The 24,356-nt window shown below is 37.9% G+C and overlaps 1 long non-coding RNA gene across 1 annotated transcript in view; it reads right to left on the bottom strand.

Annotated features, from left to right (window-relative positions):
• Positions 1–261: 261 nt before the first annotated feature.
• Positions 262–24,356, bottom strand: part of LOC140251871 (uncharacterized) — a 71,321-nt gene continuing 47,226 nt past the window's right edge. Inside the window, exon 4 of the long non-coding RNA XR_011903482.1 lies at positions 262–318. This is a non-coding gene — a long non-coding RNA (uncharacterized lncRNA). The remainder of the gene's footprint in view (positions 319–24,356) is intronic.

The raw sequence follows: 24,356 nt of genomic DNA, 5'->3' as shown, positions 1-24,356 counted from the left end.
GCGATTTTTAATCACTTTTTTTCCATTAAATATTAACAGCAAATGACAGAAATATTTTCCAATGATTTTTCCACAAGGTTCTTTCAAGAACTGAAGGACGACACTTTTTCAATATTCAGAAATACAAGAGACAAAATTGTTGTTTCCATTCTATTTTTGACCTACTGTTTTTGAAGCATTCTTCTGCCAGATTACATATTTAATAAGATTGACAATACCTCAGAAGACTGTATGTCAAAGGAATGAATTCACCTTGCCTACCTTCATTCACACATCTTGTAGTTCCATTTGAGCCAGAAAGTTAAGCCACCTTCGGACCTAGAGAAAAATCAAAAGACTTACATTAACTCATTATTACTGCCCACCCAATCTATCAAACACTGAACACTAAACTATACCTGCAGATGCAAGGGGATATGGTTGTGTTTAATTGGAATGCCACATATACCAACATGACAGCATGAGCAATCAGGTCATACGTTGCTGACCACCTTAAAAATACTTCCACATGTAAATCAGTAATAAAGTGTTACACTGCATGCTTAGTCAAAATACTCAAAAGTATGCTTTTCAAGGGTAACTGACTTGTTTCCCAATATAAGGAATTTGTTTATGTTGTAAAACCACAATTTTGAAATCAGACTGTGGCATTACTATGTGCCCCACACTCATGTTTGTGCGACTGGAGAATCTGGATCAGATCATATCACATTTGATTTAGTAATATACCTTGAGAAAGAAAAAAAAAAGACATTTGTGCACCCTCAACAATCCTTTATTACCTGGGTCTGGCTGAGCAAAACACATTCTGAGATTGTCAAAAAGAGATATGTGAAGAAGACAGAATCAGTCGTTATTTTCTTTTAATCTCCTACTTTCTTTATCTATAGCTTCCTTCTTTTCTTTTTTTTTTTTTATCTTTTAATATTTATATCTCTTTTCCTTAACAGTACATTATATACACTATATTTTGTTTTCCACCTCAAATCTGCTCCAGTTTCTGCTAGTCTGTATGCTGTATTGAAAGACAGTTTCTTCAAAGGTCTGTAATAAAGAGAAGCCTCAGAAGTGGATTGTGACCAGGTTATCTTTACCAGAGCAATTTTTCAAGGCTTTACTCATTAATTTAGATCACATTGAATGAAATAATGTAATCACAGACGGTAGTATTTGGAAAAAAATAACAATAAATCAGTACAATGCAAGTACGTTCAAATGCTTTTTCTCAACCAGGATCACTGTAGGCCAACACAGCATTCTGTAACATTATCACTTCATATTTTGTCTATTGTTTTAACTTGCATGTACAATTGATCTACAGTTACCAATGATGTAGCATAGTATATTGCATATCATTCATGATAAAATGTTATGTTTTTTTAATAGTAAATTTTTCCACTACTTGGTACAATGTCAAAGGAGTCCAATGGGACACCCAAGATAAATATCACAGGCATCCAAATAGCAAGGCTGTTTGATTTACTTATTTGTCTAAATATCTTTTATTTTCCCACAAATTTAAATAAGATCCAATCAAAACATAACAGCTTCACAAAGATCAAACTGCAACAGAAATCAACTTTAAAATAGCACTGTTTCAAAACAGTGGGATCTTATGAGCTTAACAGACAAGAACTGATCTATCACCTCCTCTTTAAAAGTGGGTACTGCAGAGATGCATAGCAGTGTACAGAAGTCCATTGCATGCACACAGCATGGGTCTGGCTTTGTGCTCCTAAATCTAATGAAGATCATGTCTACTAGAAGACCAAGCAGGTTACAAAGCCAAAAACAGAAGTGTTTAGAAGTAATAGAAATAAGAGCATATACAGAATCTTAATTGGCAAAACAGAGTAGAGAAACTATTTCAGCTCTAAAAAGGGGTGGCTCATCAGCCAGCATAAATCCTTTTAGTTAAACCTCAGTGACAGAAACATGCATTTTATACAGCCAGAGGGCGCAAGCAAGCCCGATCAGCAGCTGTGACTGGAATTGATTCTCCATCTGGAAGAAAAATAAAAAGCAGAGAAGGAGAGACTGTTTTTTTCCCAGAAATTTGTTTAGACGCACAGAAGAGGAAAATTTCAAGAGAATTCTGGTTATGTGCATTAAGCTCTTCAGATCTCAATATCATTCTTCACCTTCTGGGAGAAAGCAACCCTGGTCAGTCTGTGACATACTTTCAGGCTCTTAAGGGAAGTGTTCTTATATGAATATAAAGCCACTAAAATTTTCCAGATAAAACAGAAGATACTGCTTCACACATCATTGAAAAAGCAGTTTCGTGCGTAGGAGCTTAAAACCAGTGAAGTAATGTAAGTTCTTTCTAGTCCCTATCCTGTCCTAAAGGACTAGAACTTGGAGCTTGATGGCTCCCAATTTAAAATCCTCATGAAGAGTTTTTTTGTTTTTTTTTTTTTTTCTTTTGTGGTTTTGTTTTCTTTTGTTGTTTTAAAACAACCTTTAGCACAGGTTGTTCAAATGTTTGGTCCTCTCTATCGAAAAGCACTGTTTAAAGCGAGGACCTTCACCTTTGTTTAAGCTTTTAACATGTATTCTTTTGTATCTTTTTCATTCAGAGCAGTCAGACTGAAGCCATTCTGATTCTATTGTCACTGTATTTTACTACTGTCATTAGACTTCTCTTAATAAATAAATAAATTGGGAGATCTATTAGAAAAATCTGCATAGCAGTATGAACACTGCTAGCTCTAATAGAAAAACGTAAGCAAACCACTGCAGGCCTTCAGCCCAGTTCCCTCTCAGGGTCCATAGCTCCGGTCTCAATTTAGCAGCTGACCTAAACTTTCATCTCATTTATTTAAGTATTTACTTTGGATTTTGTGCAGAAATATGGTTTAGTAATATTGTCCCAAAGCATAAATACTGGCATAATTCTGCGTTTTGATCTGATGCCTGATGTTTTGGCTTGTGAACACATTTACTTGCTTTGTTATTTTATTTTTTATGCAAACAGGATACTAGAACAAGAATTATTTTTTAAGAGATTATTTTAAATGTAGACAGGCCACATAATCAAAGATTGCATTACTCTGTAAGTTCTCCAAGGGGCAGTGTGGGAATACATTCGGTGAGCTTAAATGTGCTCTTCATTGTTCTTTTGATTATTTCAGTTATATTGGGTCAGGATTTTATACTTCCCATAGGCCACAGCTTTGTTTTAAAGTCAATAATGCACCCAGCTACATCAAAGAGTCCTACTTGCAGAGTTTTAATAAGAACCCTTAAGATGAATTGCAGCATCGTTACTGTTTGTATTTTGGATTGTCCTTGGCACAGCTACATCGTCCTTGTTATTCAAAGGAAAAGGCCGCCCAAGTCATAAAAGCCACACTGCCCAGCTTAGAAGGATTCTTCCAGGCTGCAGAATTAATCTTCTGATCTTTGACCTCATATCTGATTCAATCTTACAGAAAAAAAAAAATAATGGCTGTCATTTTAAAAGCACTTAAACTCTTCTCACAATGTATCAGATACTTGCCAAAACTGAAATTAGTCCCTTAGATATGAAAGCTGTGACTAGCCAACACTAAATACTGCCATTTCAAGCACTTGTTCAGAAACAGCATCCTAGGTTTAGCTTGCTCTAGACCCAATGCCTGAAAAAAGATCATTATACAGTGATACAGGCCTTGGTCTTACTATGTGTGAAGAATGTCCAAAGAATCTAACTACACATCAGCAAACTGCCCCAAATTAGAATAGAAGAGACTGGTGGAACACAATCACAACTCTTACTTTAAAGGCAGGGATGAGTAAGGACACGATACATACATGAAAATACCGGTATACAGAGGATGCACAACTCAAAAATGAAAAAGACTGAAAACTTCCTATAAAACACAAGCCTAAGAAAAAGCAGAGAAGAAAAAATATTTTTCTTGCACTGTATCAGAAGAGGATAAAATTTTGCCACAGAAAAGTCCTTGAAGATAAGGGGTTTTCACATTGGGATGTTTTTATGGATAGCAAAAATGTCCAGATTAACTGTTAACTATTAGAATTCTTACAGCGGATAGAGTACTAGAGGGTGACAGCCCTAACAAGCAGAGAAAGGTGAGACCTACTCTATAGGAATATGATAGTAACTATCTCTTGGGCTTCACCACTCCACCAGGCATTTGGGGCAGGCCACAGGAAAATGAGGCAAAGAGATGATTCTCAAGTCTGATCCAACCTGGTAGTCTGAGTCTCTAAATGTCATACAGTGACTGTTCCCATTAAGCATGGCCCTAGCAAACACTTCCTAGTGCTTACATTAATGGTCAGTAATACTCACAAACCCTTCAAAAAATACTAAACAACAAATCAAACTAAATTATTATCCAAATCTGAAGGGCTGTAGAGTATCAGCAATGCAAAAAAATCTATTACTTCTTCCACAGTTGCCATCCACTGTGAAAGTACTGAGGAATTACAATTGGACTCATAACAGCACCAAATGGAGAAGGGAGATTGTTACATAACAGAGCAACTTCTTGAGCTCAAGCAGTAGAAGTTACAAAAGTGTCAAAGGTGGCCCCTGTTTGAAACAGAGCACTGTCACAGAGATCCAATCTAGCCCAGCTGGATAGGTTGTTGACACAGAATATTTTGAGAAGAGCTACCTGAATTCTCTATCAAAGGAATGCTTAAAACAGTAATAGAATGCTTAGTATAACATTTTTAGGCTATAAAGTTACACGAGTTTGGCTTCAAATTTATCAGCTCAGACATCAGTGCCTTCCTTCCCCACTTTTCATTCAGGTCAGACAATTGAGTACTCAGCACACGCACCATCATTTGCTTAAAGCATCTTCACTTTCTTCTTGCAATAATTATTTTGAGAAACAGAGGATTTGCCCAAATCTGTAGTAAGGTAAAAGTTTGTGATTTTCCTTATTTTCATTAACAGGTTCACTTCAAGCAAGAGAACAATTCTTAGCCAGGTAGCTGTCTCTCTGGAGATAAATTCACCTAATATAAAGCAACAAGACTTTCCTAAAGGAACAGGGGAAATGAATTAGTTCTTACTGAGATTAAAGTTTAAAAGTTTTTTCTAAAAAATAAAAAATAAAAATTAAAAAAAAAAAAAAAAAAAAAAAAGAAAGCAGAAAAGCAGCTCAGCATTTTCCCATACATAAATTATTTTAATAGGGAACCAGGACCAGTCACTACCACACGCCAGTGTGAAACAATGTTTCCTGTAATGCTAATTATTATTTAATGGTGGTACAGGTATGAATCAAAGATAGTCATTATTCTTTGATATGATTGCAAAAGGATTATGCTATCTTTCAACAGTGCTTGAAGGAATAAGTGCAACTTGTAACTTTCTACACCCTTTCCAGCCTCATATCACCTCACATGCTTCCCCCAAACAAACAGATTTCGATAGTAGAAAAAGCATCACAAACACCAAGAGTCTGAGTACTTTGTAATAGAAACAGACAGATGCATTTTGCTTGTAATTATTATATTACAGTAATTATTGTCAGCCCCAAGAGAAAAATCTGGAAAGCTGTATGAGCAGATACATAGAAATACAAAAACAGACTTGAATCTGAGCCCTTTATTCTGTATTCATTTATTCTTTCTCCCGTTCTCACTTGGAGATGCCAGATGCAAGTTCACCTACAACTCCAGTTACTTCATATTTCTGCATTTTGTTCATTTTCCCTGAGTGGATGCTGCCTTCCTTAAATGGAAATGCACTATGTCAGAACAGTCTTCAAAGCCTCATCCACTGATTAAGAACAAATCTATGTTTCTTACAATAAGACTCACTGAAACAGCGTCCATCTCCACACTACTTGATGAGAAGACCAACACTTATCTACTAAGCACAGACTAAGCCTTGCTCTTATAGAAGAATTAATAACGCCCTCCAGGATTCTTTCCTGCTGTCATCACTGTAATATTTGCACAGTTATCAGATGTTAACTATTTTTCCCTTTATGAAGCTTCTTAGAAGTTTGCAAGTGTCACCGACTTCTCACTAGAGCTCACTCCGTGACAGCGGGAACAAACCCAGGGAGACAAGGAACAAAGTACCTCCCCTCTCTAACAGCGCGGCGTGGCCCGGCCACGTGCGCTCCGGGAGAGGGGAAGGGAAGGAAGGTTGCGAATGGGTCTAGGAGAGAAAACATGAAAAAAAAGAATGATCTGAGAACGAACGACAGTTTAATGAACCCAATGACACTAAACAACAACGACAGAGTTTTAACAAGCAGAAAACCAAGTCCAAATCTCACCGGCGGGCGGTGGGAGGCGGGAAGTTCCAACCACTCCATCTCCTCGCAGGGAACCAGGCGGAATCCCCTTCCCCTTCCCGACCTTCCTTGCGATGCCGCCCCCTCCCCCCATGCCCATTTAAGGCAGTCCACAGAAAAGGAAAAAAAAAAGAAAAACTTGTCTCCTTAACTCCCATTATCCCACATGATGTTCTGATGTGGAATAGCAACACGAACCTAATTACAAAACCATAACAGCAAGTGGTATTTCCTAGCTTACCATGGCATAATGCAGAGTTTAGTTCAAAAGGATGTAAAATTAGTAGATTCCTAAATTACCGCATGATTTTAATGGCATTTAACAAAGAGATCCATGTAAATTAGTGAGCAGTAAGCATTCAAAGTCTCTGGAAAGCAGACCTGCTTACTAACTGGAAATGTGAAAAAAAAGGAAGAACTTGTGGGTCCCATTCATGAAAGTTTCTTGCATAATGACAAAAAAAAAACCTTCTGGGAAAAGAAGCAGAAGAGCCCCAAATGCTCCATGGCATTCTTCACCCATGTTTCTGCTTTTGTCACTCTGCACTTGCTTGCCCTAATTAGAGACAGGCAATTTCTGATAGAAACAACCAGCTGTGCTTCAGCCCCCTCAATTAAGAGCTCCCTTTGCAATAGAGAAGTCAGGAGAAATCAGAAGAAAACAAATATCTCTTTCTAAATATTTATCATTCTTCTATGCTTCTGATCACAGTGTCTCATAACATACAAATCACAGGGAGCTAAGTGAGGCTATACATATAAACTAAATCACAGCACATCCTAAGCCTCTCTATTCCTGTCATTTCTATACTTAATTTAGGTATTATTATGCATTCATATACTAAGCCAAAATCACTCTTATTTATGAGGTGAATTAATAAATGAGGAAATAATTATTTTTTGTTAACTCTAAGTTCTTTGACACAGAAGTCATGACTCTTCGGAAGGCCATTTACTGTACAGAGTTCTATTTCTAATCCACTGCACAAAACAAGAAAGAATCTCTAGCCTTAATCTAAAGGGGAGCTGAGCAGTTCCTCATCTGTCATGTGATTTGCTTCTAGTGGGCATGGCAAAGAACAAGGATCCATGACTTATGGATGGAAAAGTAAAGCTCAGCCTGGCTTCTTCAGCTCCCCAGACATTACCCCAGGAAGCTGCAGCCCAGCTGGCTGCACAGAAGGCTGGTACTCCATCCATATGTCTCTCCTGGTTACAGACCTTATCAGCTGCTCTCTGAGTGGTTTCTTCTCACCTACTCACACTTAGCAGTTACAGTTTCATTACAGTTCTGCAACAACCACATCAACATCTTGACTTCAAAGACAAGCTAGATCCTTACTGTATAACATAAAGTCATTTTTCAATGAGGGAAGGAATGAGAAAATCATATTTTGCCCTATCTTTCAAACCACTATTTTTCCCTTTTCAAATAAGAATATAACAAAACAATTTAACATACAGCCATCACATTGACTGTGGTCTCCCTCACAAAACACAGGCAACCTTTGTAATGCAGCAGACATGCCACAAGCCTAAGTATATCAAGGTTTCCGCCATTTCTAGCTAGGAAATGAAACACAACATTGTTTCAGCCTTGCCCTTATACACTACATTAACTGAGCATCCATAAGACTAAGGCTTTTTGTTTCATCTTAACAAATGCTAAGGAGCACCTGGGTGACAAAGCAAATCAAGCACCAGCTCAGTGCAAAATTTGCCAGTCCCAGAAAAGTTAGTTAATATTCATCAATTTAATAGAAAGCTACTCACAGCACCAACAGCAGCTAGTAGAGCATCCACCAAGTCCTCTACCAGCAATAGTTGACTAGTAAAAGGAACCTCTACACCCTCCCCCCCTTTAGTGCAAGGGCCATATATAATAATTAACATTAACAAGGTACAGCTGTGGAGCAGCTTCCCACAGACAAGTTACAGCTGCGTATAGGAGCTGTAACTCCTCCTTATTATATGCTAGTCTCAAATTCAGGCAGAGATCTGTATTTTTCTGGGTTGTGTTCTTCCAGAAAAGAATTTCCTGGCAAAAAATGATTAAGGAACAAAACCTCTCAGTTTTCATCCACCAGTGTAATTTGCCTGGGCCTACTGATGAGAAAAGATTAAGCATTAATTACCCTTTCCCATGTCCTTAGATGTTTACACACTGCATCCAGACAAACCTTAGTTTAGTATCATAAAAAACTTAATGGAGCATGCACAATGAGTTGGTGTTGTTTCTTTTTGTTTTTGGGTTGTTTTTTGTTTTTTTGTTTGTTTGTTTGTTTTTGTTTTGCCTTAATAGATACTATACTTTGTTGCAATAAAACAGATCGGCATGCAATGAAAACTAGCAAGAGATTCAAGGCTTTGTGTTTTTCTGTTGTTAAGACCATGACATTAAAAGTTACCAGGTCAGGCACAGGGCAATAGTAGCTACAGATTGCATTAGAGGCTAGAGGAAGTCCTCAAAATTCAAACAAGTTCTAAGGCAACTTAGAAAAGCAAATCATTCTCTAGAAGCTGATCTCCTACACTCAAAAAGAGCTCTGGGTGCACCTGGAAATTCATTCTCCACCTGTGTAGCTAAAAGAGAACAAGATTGTTTCATTGCTGCTACAAATAATGCACCTGTAATTCTTTTTTCCCCCCACAGTATATCAGTACAGATGTAAAGTAAATCTGAGTTCAGTGAGCTCAGTAGCATGAGCATAACACCTAAGATCTTTACACCAAATCAAAACCCTTTATCTGTGCTTATATTTAATGGGCACATGAAGTTAAAGTTGTTCCGGTTACACTACAACATGCAGAAAGTCATGTGCAAAGCCATATCAGTTTTACTTTCTTAAGCAACTCAAATCCCTGCTCACCTCAAATTCCAGCTACAAAATGGTATATGTTCAAAGATGAAATTATACCGATTTCAAAGGTGGTAGACAAAAGGAAGAATGATTACTCTTGCTAAAAGTCAATGCTATTTTTTATGTGTAGACGGTTTTATTAATACTGGAAAGGAACAGTACTTTACACTCTCCATCTGTAGCAAAGCATGGTGAAAGGAAGACCAGTAAAGCTTTGTACTTCCTGTCATACACAGAAGTTTATAAATCAGTCTGAATAAAACGAGATCCTCTCCCACCACCACCAAGATGCAAGGATAAGGCAGTTAGGCATGGCTGGTAGTTGCACTGACTGTGGCTTTTTGCATTAGGCTGCAGTTCATACAGTCACTGCTTCAGAGTAATCAGAAAGCAGCTCTGATCTGCCAGACCGTAATAGGGACCTGCAGTACAGGGGAATGGGGGAAAATATCACTGATAAGCTGCTACAGTTATTACCTAGAAAAAATCAATTATCTGCTCTGAGGTAACAACAGTCTCCTGGATAGATGGGAGAGAAATAGCAGCAAAAGAGGATTAATGGAGCAGTTAGTATGGTATTGATTAGGCCTCTGGCTTGTGGGGCTCAGTCTGGATCTGACTAAGAAGCAGCAAAACTCAGCTCTACCCAAATAACTGAATAGATGTTTTCAGAGATAATACAAGCAGATCCTGCATGAAAAAAAAAAATAAAAAATAAAAAAGTTCCAGTGAGTGTGGTGTCTTATGTTTCATGTCGCTCACAGTTTCCACAACATTAGCAATACATAGAAGTAGTCATAGAATGGTAGAATAGAATCATGGAATCATTAAGGTTGGAAAAGGCTTGTAAGATCATCCTGTCCAACCCCCATCCCATGTCCACCAACCACATCCCTCAGTGCCACATCTCTGCAGTTCTTTGAACACCTCCAGGGATGGTGACTCCACCACCTCCCTGGGCAGCCTGTGCCACTGCATCAAAACTCTTTCTGAGAATAAGTGTTTCCTAATACTCAACCTGAACCTCCCTGGTGCGACTTAAAGCCATTACCTCTTATCCTATTAGTCACGTAACTGCATAAAATTTCCCATAATATTCTCCCTACTTCCCTCCACCATCAACATGAACCACATTGGAGGTGAAAACCTTGCCCATTAGGCAAATGTTAGGAGTATAAACTGCCAGAATATTGATACTGAGTGGAAGGTATATTGGCAACATTTCCCCAGAGGGAACACCTGAGGATTTGGGATTTTGCTTTCAGTGAAAGCTGTATGATTATTTGGACTTTTTAAGAGCACAAAGGATATCCAACCCTTAGCACTGGCTTCTTTACCAGTTCACAAAATTTAGGAACTGATGATTCCATATTTGCTACGCCAAAGTGCATATGTCCCAACAATTCGTTCTGGTATCAACAAAATTGTCCTCTATTTCGTTTCTGACACAGCTATATCTGTTCTTAGGATAAAAACACCCCAAGTGCCAGCATCAGATGTATTATTTCAATCACTGTCAGCAGCTCTTTGGAATTAGAGCTCTTGATTGTTTTGAAAATGCATATGGGCAACTAATGTGTAGGAGAGCTTCATGCAGAAGCACATCTCAGAAAGACGTTCTGCCCAGCACTGATCCACAGAGCGGGAACAGCACAATAAAGAGAACAGGTCTTAGGAAAATGCGGCTCAGTACTATGAGCACTGTACAACTATAAACACTGCCTCTTTAGCAAATGTAAATAATTAAGCGACTTTACACTGCTTATTAGAAACAAATCTCTAGTTCTTCAGGGTAAATGAAATAAGAGCAATGGGTGACTTCTAACATTTAATTTCACTTGGACGTGAGGAAAATGGGATTTTTAATGTTTGCTAAACTCTTCCACTTGCTAGCATGCACATTAAGAGCAAGCAACTAGTACCAATACAGCATGCAATTAACTGCAACCAGAGGACCAGCAGCATAATGTTACAATCAGCACTTGTAAGCCTATCAGTTCCACAGATGTTGACAGAAATTTCAAAGCAACTGCAGGCACCAACTCACACATTGCACCTCAGTGACATTTGACACTTTTGTATTGCTCTTGGAAAAAGCGTTCTCAGAAAAAATGTAAAAGTCAATTCAGATGGGAGCTAGCTTTGGAACACTGGTTCCCAATGGGACAATGCCACCCAAATCTCTAAACCACTTTCCTAAAGATACAATGCAGAGCTCAGTTTTTCATTGGCTAGAATGCTACTTGGCAGAGTCCGCTTTGCCTTGCTCCTTCAGTGTATCAACATATTTTCAGCAATTATCTCTCAGTGTGTTACTTCTGAATTTATATGTTGCTGACATTCTTAAGCAAGATGCATGCAGGAAAAGGTTATGCAGAAAAAAAAACCACACCTGTAAAGTCATCTCTCAAAAAATAATTCAGTGTGAATCTCAACACAAAATGATTTCTAAGCGTCAATTTCCCATTTGCACAACACGGGTATAATTAAAAAAAAAGAACAACAAAGCAGAGGAAGAATATGAAAGAAGACAACATCAGTGCTGAAAACCTCAGGCCAGGAAACTACTCAAATACATTCAACTGGAGCACTTACAATGCAGCAAAAGGGTTGTACTGCAACAAATAAAATACTGATATGCCTGAATAAAGCATAAAATTATGTATTATACTATATCCAGATCAAAATATATCAGAAGCATTAAGCATACAGCAAATTATCTTTGGTCACAGTTAGTGTTCAAAATGCAGACAATTTCCTGAAATATCAGAACTACAATGGGTAGTAGCATTCAAAACAGTATTATACACTCTTCCAACATACTGAAATTAATTTGGAAATCAGTCCCTTTTATATTTTTTCCCTATCCACTACCTATTTGTAGCAATGACACTTAAAACACTTAAATATATTATTCATCAGAGTCTAGAAGCACAGACTCAGAAGTAACTCCTTTATACACTCCATAGAAGTACTCCGTAGTGAAGGCCTGGGAACAAGGCTCAAACACTGTCTTTTATGCTGTGTGTTGTTTTATTTAAGTGAAGCACTGTCCCAGCCATTCATAAATTACTGATGCCTTGTATTCTCCAGTCCATCTGTTCCTGCAGGGCTGAAAGGGAGAAGGTGTTCACTGATTCATAGCACTTCCAATGTTTCCAGAACTCATCTTGTATATTTATCAACTGCCCTCACTATGTAGATCAGGTGTTCCTGAGGAGGAAAATGTGGATATGGATTTGCAAAAAGGAGTGCAGGCCTTCAATTTAACAATTGTAAATCTTTCAGAACAATATTACTATGGAATCCATATAGTAACTACAACGATCCAGAGACCCAGATGCTAAAGCAAGATGTGTTACTCATGTTCTGACTCTCAAAGAAAATCCCCCGGGTCCAGGTAGGAAATACCATAGAGCCAATCATACAATGCAGATCGAGGGGTGTGAAGAAGGAGATAAGAGCTCACTGCACGAAACAACCTCATTAAATATCTTTCTATGGAAGAAATGGAAAGAGACAGAGCTAGATATAAGCAAGCACTAGTTATATGAAATATAGAGAATTTCCCAAGTCACCCTGACTGACAAGGGAAGTTTCCATTACAGAGAGAGAGACTGTGAATCAGGTAAGACTCCTCCTCAATGCAGACTGAATTAAGTTTTGCTGGCTATGTTCTTCTCATGAATGAGGGGACAAGGAAAACAACTGCTTCTTACCAAAGGACACAAGACTCTCCTGCTGCAACTCACCCTGTGTTCCAGCACAAGCGAACTATATACCTAACTGCCTGACAAATAGCAAGCATTTGGAGTACGTGGAAAAAAAGCACAGACCTTGAGTACAGACTGAAGATTTGAACAAAACATCCAAAATGTCAGGAGTTCATCCCATACAAACTGCCTTAACTGTTAAGAAGAAAACAAGACCACGTCTCAAGCGTCACACTTCCCTCTTATGAAAAATACAGGTTTCAGCTTCAATTAGTGTTATATCCACAGCAGTTGATTAGAGACAATACAGAGTTAAAAACCTCCAGAATTATGAGAATGGCCAATGAACAACATCTAAGAAACTGGAAACAGAAGCACAAACACATACAGCTATAAAGACATCTGATGGCTGCTGGGCACCTAACCATAGGTTTTTCTTTCTCCCACTTGGATTTTCAGAGTAGTGTAGAGCAGAATTTCTAACTCAAATTAGGGAAGTATATTCCTAACACCTCTCAGCCTGGCTGTCCCAATCCCAGCCCAAAGAAAATGAAAAGTTTGTTTAAAGTTTTGGGTGACAGCCTGATAATTTGCTGTATAATAATACAAGCGGGAGGAGATGAGACAGACTTTGCCTGCTTTTGTAACACCTTTTCAAAGCACTGGCTGAATTTCAGAGTTAGCCTGGCCAAGGTTATATATAATGTTACAGTTTCAAAATACAGCCAGAACTACAGAACTTCAGAACTACAGTCCCTCCTGATCATTCCTTCTTAGTCTTTAAGGATGATAGAGGTTTTCAAGACATCCCAAAACCATCATACCAGAGTGACATGTACAAATAAACTGTATTCTTTAAACATGACTGGAGCTGTTCATGTGACAAGGTTACTTCATGTAAGTTGTAAGATCAAGACCCAAGTTTCTCAACAACTAAAATGCTTGACTTCAGTTATTATGAGTTACAATGTTTTAATTACAGCAGCGAGCTCTTAACTCCTAGATTTCACTCACAAGTCTTCCTCCTTTTCAAAGAAAACAAAGGCTTCCTACACCTTCAGCTGCGTCTTGCCACTCTTTTCAACTACATCTTGCTCAGTTCACATTCAAACCTGACCTGTAAAGCCAATTTGCTTTGTTTTCTGGTGCAACACCCCTGTTGCTGCCCAGTGGGAGGCTGGAGATGAGGGGACACTCTGGCAACAAGATCATAGCTACACTTCATACAGCAACAGAATAGCTTTAAGGAAAAAAGCTGCTTCTTTCACAAAAGATTTTTTCACACCTGGCAATACCACTAACCAACTCGCTAACAGGTGAGTAATCTAAGAATAGTTATCTACTTCTACACTAGCTGTGATTGGTAGCCACTTTCAGGCAAATCATTACCTCACACTGAATCAACATTAACTTGTTTCTAATGACAGACTTCCCACAAGTAGTTATTAGATTAGACTGTTTTGAAATCAATCATTTTTCTTCCATGTAACATTTTTGTAAGACAGTGCCCTGAAGACCAAATCTATAATCTGGTATGGAGAAAGAAGAAAAAAGTAAATAAAAATCTGAAGTCAGAGTTTCTCAAAACTTAGTGAAGTGGATAAACCACTGAACTCCTGCTTCATCTTACCTTCATCCCCAAATCCTACCCTGAAGAAAAGAATCAGGGAAAGGATTATCACTACTGGCATATTTCTCAGAGTTATACTTTTGTCTAAATCTTCATAGTCTTTAGGTTGGCTTTTTCTTTTTCTTTTCTTTTCTTTTCTTTTCTTTTCTTTTCTTTTCTTTTCTTTTCTTTTCTTTTCTTTTCTTTTCTTTTCTTTTCCTTTCTTTTCTTTTCCTTTCTTTTCAACACACTTTGGTAATGTGTCTACACAGCACTTTGAAGCCAAAAGAGAGCTTTCCCTGTCTGAAATCCAAGCTGGTTTAAGTAGTTGGTAATTCCAGTCCAGAAGCCATGCAGACAGTTGATGCAGGCACCATGTTTTACTTAGTAAACCAATAAAATTTCATAAAAAAGGTTTGGCCACCTCAAGGTTGTAACTGTGGGCAGAGAAAGTGTGTGCCTGTCTGTACAAAAATGCAGTCATGGGGACAGTCACTCCAACAGAAGGCCAACTTCCTACCAATATATGAAACAACTGCTCCTATGACTTGACCACTAAGTCTCTGTTTTCCCCAATATAATAGAATGTCAGGATTGACACACAAGCTGACAATAAAAATGTAAGAAAAGATATCATAGACATCTAACCTTATTTCAGCAAGTCACATTTAGGATTATTTATGACAAACACTGCCATTTCATTATACTCAACTTACCAACATGATTTACTTCTGCTGAAAGAAGATTTTCTTACTTCCTTTAAATTGCACCATGTTTTCAAAACTTGATGTTATCAGAAAATACAGGAAGGAGTGCAAAATTTACAAAGACTACTCACGTGAAGTTAAAAATAAATAAATAAATAAATAAATAAATAGAAAGCAATAGTGAAAAAGAGGCCGGGTGAGTTGGGAACCTTAAATGAGTTGGAAATCTTAAGGGCCATCCAGTTCTAACACCCCGCCACAGGCAGTGCCACCCACCAGATCAGGCAGCCCAGGATCTCTTCCAACCTGGCACTGAACATCTTCAGAGATATGGTATCCACAGCTTCTTTGGGCAGCCTATTCCAGTGCCTCACTGCCCACATATGTATGAATTTCTTCCTTACATCTAGTCTAAACATTATCCCTTGTTATTTCACTTCATTCCATGGTGAAGAGTCTCTCCTCAGTAAAATGCCACAGCTTCCCAAAACCTGTTGCTGAGAATTGTCAGGCGTAAGCAGAAACTTCAGAGACCTACATTTTTGTTACTAAAAGCAATTAGATTACAAACAAGTGCAATAAATGTAGTGAGGTAACAGGCAGCCAACACCTGCTCAAGGCCACGCCAGGATGTGAGCAGCACAATCACAACTTTAGAACAAGATGCTGCCTCCACAGCACAGAGCTAAACTACATTTCTGCACATGCTAACAGGAGCACAGGCTTCTCCTCCTTTACTTAATTTTGCAGAATCAGTGCTTACTTGGCTGGTAGCAGAAACTGGATAGAAGGATTAAGTGCATGCTCAAAGAAACACCCTTTATCAAAGACATAAGTCCTACCAAAAACAAGCCCCACAAGAGGTGACAGATTTCACCCATTATGATGTTCCAAAGGTGAATGAGGGAGAATGCTTCAGCTCCTTCAAATAACTTTCATCTCTTTATGCAGACTTCATTTGAAAACATACCAATTCTCTGCTCTCATTACACAGGTATACTTCTACCATTTCCAGCATCCACACATCACAACATCAGACATAGAACAACCTACATTTAATGCTTTCCTTCTGCCAGCCTTGCTACATAGCTGATCTCAAAGAACCAAATTCATCCAAAACAGTTATTGATTTTAAGCCTGAATCCACAATTAACAGTTCTCCTCAAAATTAAGTACAAACAGATGCATAGTGGGTTTCCTTTTATTACCTATGAAGTTTTTCTGGTTTTTCTGCTTTAGAGAGCTTCTTCTGATCACAGAACAGCATTATCCACAGCAGAAAATAAGGCAACACATTCAATACTTGCAGATAAATCCTAATAAAAGCTCAAATAACTACCAGAAAGCAACCTGAAAAAATCCTGATTAAAAGTTAAAGTAATCCGATAGTGAAGAATTCTTTTGTTTGTTTTGCTTTCATTTCAAAAGAGGCTCAATTCATGAGACATCAAACAAGAAAAGAAATAAAAAGTAAAAATTCCAACTCATCCCATTTCTTCACACTGTTCATTGTACTTTCATAATTAGAAGAAAACTCCTCAAAGGCAGTGTAACAGCAGTAACAAAGGAAGAGGTAGAATCCAAGATCAGGTATGTGATTTTTAATCTCATTCAAAAAGTAGCAATAGAGTGAAAAATAATAAAAGCCTGTACCAAGAGATGAAAATATTGTACAGAGATATTCATAAATCAGTAAACTACAGCAGCATATTCTACCTCCAGGGTAAAATAGGCTGTTTGTGTTAAAATGATGTAGATGTAAAATGTGATAAAAATAACAACAAAAAAAATCAATAATGATACATTTTAATTCAACCAGTCATCACAGCACTGCCACAGCAACCACTCATATTTACCCGGGTCCTGTATATAATAATCCCCTTGATCCCTATGTAATTGCCAGCTTCACCTCTTGAATTATCAACAGCCCTCATGGCTTATAGCTTCGTATTTTCTTAATAAGTGCTTGCAATCAATAATCTTGCCACTGAGTAAGCAGCAACCAGCCAGCCAAACACAGGGTGTAAATGTTTCAGAAGTGATCATTACAGGGATACAAATGACAAAGTGACTGTGCTAATGGGACAGGCATGGAGTAAAGAAACAATTCTGGAAATCTGCTAACTAGAATGTGTAGAGACTATGCCACAGCAAAAGTCATCTTTCCACAAAGGTGAATGATTATCCTCAAAAAAGAAACCTCAAATCCTCCTAAAGGACAGTTTTTTTTTTTTTTTCCCCTCTGAGATAGAGATCAATGCTATATCTCAACATCAGCACAAAGCATTCAGTGTGCCTGCAGCCTACTTATTTGATCTGGAAATGCAGTTACTCACTCCTGTAAGGATGGATAACATGGATTTACATGCAAATTTGAGAATTAGTGTCACTTTGATGAAAATGGTTTAAATACTGATGTGTATTGCAGAGTCCTCCAATCTGTTACTTCTTCATTAAATAGCAACAACAACAACAACAACAACAACAACAAAAATAAAAAAAAAAATCCACCTATGTCTGAGAATTCTATTTTAAGTTTGATGAGCAATAGGAAGAAAAACTAGTCTGATTTCCCACAAATTGAATACGGCTTTCAACAGAACCAAGTTCTCCAAAGGGTTTAAAACTCACATTAAGTAGAGACTTCCAAAGGAGCTCAACTCATCCAACAAAACAAAGGTGACAGGCTTTCAAGAAGCCCTGCTAAAACAAACGGTCATTTCTCTCTAATTCTCCACTGGGGATGCAAGCACTAGGCTCTCTAAAAGATCTGCTCTCCTATTTAGGCAGATGGAAATACTACCAGGAAATACTTGGCACTTTGGGGAATTTACCTGCTCATTCAAATGTTTAAATGGATGGTAGATTTTTTTTCCCCTTGTTTTGTTTTCCTACATGAAGGCTTCCCAAGGAAGTGTGTGACTTGTGCAGAGTCAAGGTGGTAAAATGCATTCCATTATCAATGTAACATCAGAAGTAATACCAAAATAAACTTCATCATTTTTAGCATATACTTAAACCCATTGTTCTTTAGAGATTACAGTGCATAGCGAGATAAAAATTCTGTCATCTACCTCCAACAAGAGACTTCAAGAAAAATAACTTATCCACGTTTATGATTCTACTTTTCTCACAAATTAAAAAAAAAAAAGAAAACCAAAATACATTGCAAAACCAGTGTTTGACCAACTGGAATACTTAGCAGAACTTAATTTGGAGAGAACTATTAGAGTAGAAACAATGTCTCACTTTTATTGTATGTTAACTTTCAGATAACATTTATTTTTGTTACCAGGTGTTGCATTTAAGTATCACATACTCATCAAGTTTTGTTAAGTGTTACTTCATCTTGGCCTCCAAGATATTTTCCAATAGATCTGTTACACATATTTACTCCAGTATGAAAACAAAACAGAGCAGTATGTAAGAAAATGTAAAGAAAGAAAAATCCACAAGGGTCTGCTCTCCAACAAACCCATCAGAGATGAAGTCCCAAATGATCACTTATTTCTTGTCAATTCTACCTGCAGATACATCAGGGTGCTGGGAATATTTACTGTTTTGATTTGTACATTTATTTCTTCATGAGTTGTAATCCCGGAAATGCCACGTATTCATAGTTCAAGCTTATTCTGCAAGTGATTCTGATTCATGGGTGAGCTGAAAGAAGGTGCAGAAATAATAATAATAAAAAACAACAAAAACAAAAGTCCTACAAGAAACTCAGCCTCCTAATTAGCTACATATATTCATCACTGGCATTTCAACAAGCACATCATCACACTACCCAATAAAAAGAGCTTTAGGCAAGATTGCTGGCAAGCCATAAGATGAGATGATAATGATAGGAAGCTGATGATTAAACAATGAACTCTTAAGGGACCACTTCTGCCACTTTTAATTATCTTGTGTGTCTGTCTTAGAGCTTTACTTTATTACCCAACACAGCAACACCATTTATGCACCACATTACCTCAGTAATCCTAAAGTCGGTGCATTACCTGGCACTTCCCATTTTTCAGGGAGAAAATGATTTTAGAGATTATTTTGCGCATTATTTTCCATTGATTTGCCTCTGTTCATTGCAGAATTAGATGCAGGAGACTAAAAAAAAAAAAAAAAAAAAAAAGGTATGTATATAATTTCAGTGGATTTGAGTCTGAATTTTCACACTGTGTACAAGGATGTGAGGATATAGCCTGCAAGCATGCCCTGTTAGCAATGTAAAGAACAACAATGGGGCTCTGCTCTGGAGACACTTATGCCTTGCTGCAAAGCTTATAGATATCACAGGGAGTCTTTCCACATCCTGTGAGAGACTTTGCATATTACTTATGCCACACATGAATGGGAAAGCTACCGTTGATGACAAGAGGCCACAACAGATCCAAAAACCAGAAACTGGCTGAAAACAGAGCTTAAAGCAAATAACAATGAAAGCTCTCCCTAACAAGGACAGCATCACCTCAAAATAGGATCTTTTATGACTTCTGCTACAAACTGTGTTAGCAGTTCTGCCGTATGATGCCTTGTAAGTGTGACAAGTGCCCCATGTTAGTAGCAGTGCACAATATAACTGCATATACAACTGTGTCACTGCTTGAGGATCTTCATATAACCAGGCCACCAGTTGGCTTTTTTGATGACAGTTTTGCCTCCAGCATGCAGACAAACTGAACAGGCATTCCAAAGCCTGCAATGAGGAATTTAAATAAGCTTGAGAAGTGAGATTGAAAATAAATAATAAAAGTGCTATCCAGTTAGCAATCCATAGCCACCAACTCATCAATTAATACGAAAGAAATTAACTGCTAACTTTGAAATGACCTCAGCTATTTTCTACAGAGACTGACAACTTCACAACTTACGTATTAAAATAAGAGTAATTACTTATTGTAAACAAATTTCAGTTTACCTGCCCCCACAGCTCTTTAATTTCAAAAAGGATGATGCATCTTTTTGTGCGTCTGCTGGACAACCTTCAGCTCTGCATTAGCTAATTAAGTCACAGGAGGGAAAATATCTTTTATACAGAATCATCAATATAACATGTTATTTATATTTACCCATAAATAAAACAGGAAAGAGATCTTCGAGTTCCTTGGGATGCTCACTCTGGTTTTAACATCCTGCTTAGAGGATGTGAAAGCAATAATATGTGGTATCATCAGTAACAGGAGCAACTGTACAGCAGAAGTACGCATATAAAATATGGTTTCAGAAACAGAACCATGGAAAAACACGTGGAATCATGAGCTAACTCAGTGATCCTTCTGGGTTCCTTCCAACCCAGGATATTCTACCATGCACATGACAAAAGAAATTGAAAAACTGTCTAAAGCAGCATAAAGAGGATGCAAGAAAAAAAGGGTGAAGTTCTAACTTAAAATAAGGGGATGAGGCTCTATGTTGTCAAGGAATAGGAAAAAATATCAATGAAGATTTGAAAGAAGATGTGACAGGTAAATACAACCACTGAAAGAGCAACAGTTGCCGACTTGTAGGTGAGTGCTCTTCTTACTTTAGAAGAACTGTTGATACATTTGAAAAGATGACTTCAACAGATCTACTCTAACAGCACACCACATGGCTCTGCCAGCAAGCAAAACCAAGACAGAAAGGTCAAATAGCAGAAAAGAAAAAGGAGAAAGAGAGTGGCCTAGTGTTAAAAGCTACCCTCTGCTCACACTGTGATGTTATTTTTCCATGTTGCTACAATATATGAATAGCAGACAATGTCATTTCTAAGGAAGTAAGAATACAGCGGCTTGAAGCACAATGCAGTGATTCAATGAAAACCAGCACTGATGCTAAAACCAAGTTCACATTTCAATCACTACAAAGCTTTAAATGCCTACCTTTAACCTTTCAAATGTGTGCTTGCACAAGTTGCTGAATTGTGTCTGCAATACTGTTATGTGAAAACCCAAATACATTTCAACTGTATCTCAACTATACCCCAACAAACACATGATTGTGTTTTAAACCAATAAAAACTTAAGTGGACAATAAGGCCTGAAAACTCCTTTCTCTCTTTCAAAAGTTCTAGGGATGTCTACTTGTTCGTTGCCCTGTTGATTTGTTTTGGTTTTTTGTTTTGTTTGTTTTTTAATTACTATTTTTGAAGTCAAGAAGGGATTTTTAAATAATAGTAATGTTTTCATAGTAAAAATGCTTTCTGTCTCATCTTCTGAGAACTCTTGAACACCCCAAATCAGGTCAGATCTTTAACCAGCACAAAACAATCAACCTACCCAATGTGTATAAAAACATAAGTTTTACATCATTTAGACATATGGGCATTCAATTCACATTTGATTAATAGAATTTAAACAGCAATTTATGTTAAGCATGTTTGAATGAACATCTGAAAACTCTGAATCATGTATTGCGTGTACTTAATTTCAAGTACATAATTAGATTTTACCAGTGGCATTCTGGTGAATTCCCCCATGCCATTTCATAACACAGAGCTTAACGTTTCCCATACAACAGATACTCGCTTACATGCATTACAAATAAGTTAAAATACCTCATGGTAAAAATCAGAGTTCAACGACTCCTCGTGCATGGCTTCTAGCTTACCGTAGGATTTGCTTCTCTTGAAAATCACTCCCAAAACCAAACATAAGTAAAATGTAGCACCATGAAAAAAACTCAACATTTTCCTCTGAACCCCAAGCAACTATTTTTACATATCAAGTCTAGTAATCACAGATGCATCTACCGGAATCTGCCTGCAGTGTGTTACAAAAATAAAGATCAAATAACTGCTATTAAACTGCAGTACTGTTGACAGTTTTCCCTGTCTTTCAGTAAGCAGTTTTAAATAATATTTTTAAATGTTTTTGGTATTTTGTCAGTTGGAAATGCTACCCTTACAAACTCATCCTAGTTTCCAGACTATACCTATAAAGGAAGCTCAGTTACAAGGCTAGCAGCATCAGCTTTCAAATACACTCCAGAGAGGGTTTCTTGCTCCTTGTGAGGCTCTGCTACCCTAAAGTAGACTCATTTGATTTCTATGGGAGTACTAATCCAAGCACAGTTTAGGCTGGAAGGGACTTTTTAAGACCATTCGGTTCTAACCCCTTGCCATGGGCAGACATGCTGCCAGATCAGGCTGCCCAGGTCCCCATCCAACCTGGCCTTCAAAATCTCCAGGTATGGCACATCCACAGCTTTACTGAGTAGCCTTTGCCAGGGCCTCACCACCCTTACAGTAAAGATTTTCTTCCTAATACATAATCTAAGCCCACAATTTTTTTCTACTATGGTCACTACCTTTTGTTCTATCAGTATACACCCTGACAAAGAGTTCCCCTCTAGCTTTCCCATAGGCTTACTTTAAATATCAAAAGGCTGCAATGAGGTCTCCCTGGAGCCTTCTCTTCTCCAACTGAATAATCCCAACTCTTCCAGCCTGCATCTGTAGATGTGCTTCAGCCCTCTGATAACCCTCATGATCTCTTCTAGCTGCACTTCAACAAGTTCGAGCCGTTCTTAGTGAACTGGAGGTTCTGCTTATAGGTTGCAACTTGTGGAACATTAAGGAGTGGAAGCAAGTTGTTGCAAGGATTGAGAAGAGAAGCCTGTCTGCCAACTCAACTTCAGTAAATGAATAAATACAAAGTATTGCAGTTGAGGGTTGTGAGATAAGGGAAGAGGCATTTGTACAAGTTCTCCCTGCAAAATTGTATCAAGTCCTAGTAGTAGGAAGAGATAGTGAAAGGAACAGCCAAGCCCAGGTCAGCAACAGTTAGCTCCAGAATTTCAGTACAATAACAGAAGGGTGTTCAAGACAAGAGGCCTGCTGAAGCCTGACAGGACTCATCTGTCTTGATGAGGAAAATGTTTCTTAGCCTGTAACCTGGTGAGACTGATTGAGAGAACTTCAAACTAGGGTCAGTGGGAGAAGAGGTTATCTTTAAGAATGCAGACTGCATGTAGGGCAGCCATGCCTGCAGGCAGAAAACAAGAAAAGACAAATCCCAGATGGAGTGGATACTGTCCACTTTGGTGTCAGACAGCAACAGATTTTTCAAGCATGTCAACAGCAAAAAGAGGTCCAAGGAAAACACAGGACTGATTACTTGATTTAGATGATCCCTTAACAAGTAAGGACAGGAAAAAGGTTGAGGCTTTAATGACTGCATTTAACAGTACTGACAGATCTGGGGCTGCTCAATCCTCTGAGTTGGAGAGCCATGACTTGAAAAACATAAGTTTTCTTTTGTGGTCTTCACAATTGTAAAGGACCAACTGTGTCAATTAAACATTCAAAAGTCCATAGGGACAGACGAGATTGAACCCGGAGTGCTGAAGAAGTTAGCAGATGTTACAACAGAACCTTTCTCAAGAATTTACCAAAGGCCTTAAGTGTCTGAGGAAGTTCCTGATAACAGTTTTATTAACATCTACAAAAAGGTCATAAGAAAAGACATATGCAACTACAGATCTGCTAGTTTAACCTCAGATAGTGAAGGAGATATAGAGAATATTAACCTGGGGGATAGTCGGTTATAGAACATAGATGGCATAGTCAGTTGTGGGTTCATCAAGACAGGATATACTGAAGTAGCACAAATCTACACAAGAAAAGATTCAGACTGAACATTACAAAAAATGCCATTATCATGAGGGTGATCAAACACTGGAACAGACTTCCAAGCAAGTGCAATGATGCTCCAGACTTGCTAGTGCTGAGGCTCTTGGACAACACCTTCCACAATAAGCTTTAACTTTTGGTTAGCCCTGAAGTGGTCAGACAGTTGCAACCAATTTTCTTTGAAGATCCCTTCCAATTGAACTACTCTATTCCTCTGTCACTGGATGTTCTCAGAAAAAAACACACGAAAGTTCATTAAGTATTCAGATTCTGTCATAATGAAAGTCATGAAATAGTTCTACTGACATTACTTGCTTTCTACTGTGTAACCAAAAGCAATTATATATTATTTTTCAGTTAGCTATTTATGTAATCCAATAAATAAATAAATACAACTCCTGACTGTAAATTTTCTGATTTCATGTGGCTTGTTTAATTAAATTAGCAATATCATTTGCATTTATTAGATACTGTGGTTTCCAAGCTGATGCCAAAAGGAAAAATATGAGGCTGAACCTCTCACAGCAGTGACAACAAATATTTTTTTCTCCACACTCAGTAAAGCTGAAATCAGAGTAAGTCTTTT

This window comes from Excalfactoria chinensis, chromosome 4, assembly GCF_039878825.1.
Source record: "Excalfactoria chinensis isolate bCotChi1 chromosome 4, bCotChi1.hap2, whole genome shotgun sequence".
Lineage (NCBI taxonomy): Eukaryota > Metazoa > Chordata > Aves > Galliformes > Phasianidae > Excalfactoria > Excalfactoria chinensis.
The sequence above is the reverse complement of the archived record's forward strand: the minus strand, read 5'-3'. Positions and strand labels throughout refer to the sequence as shown.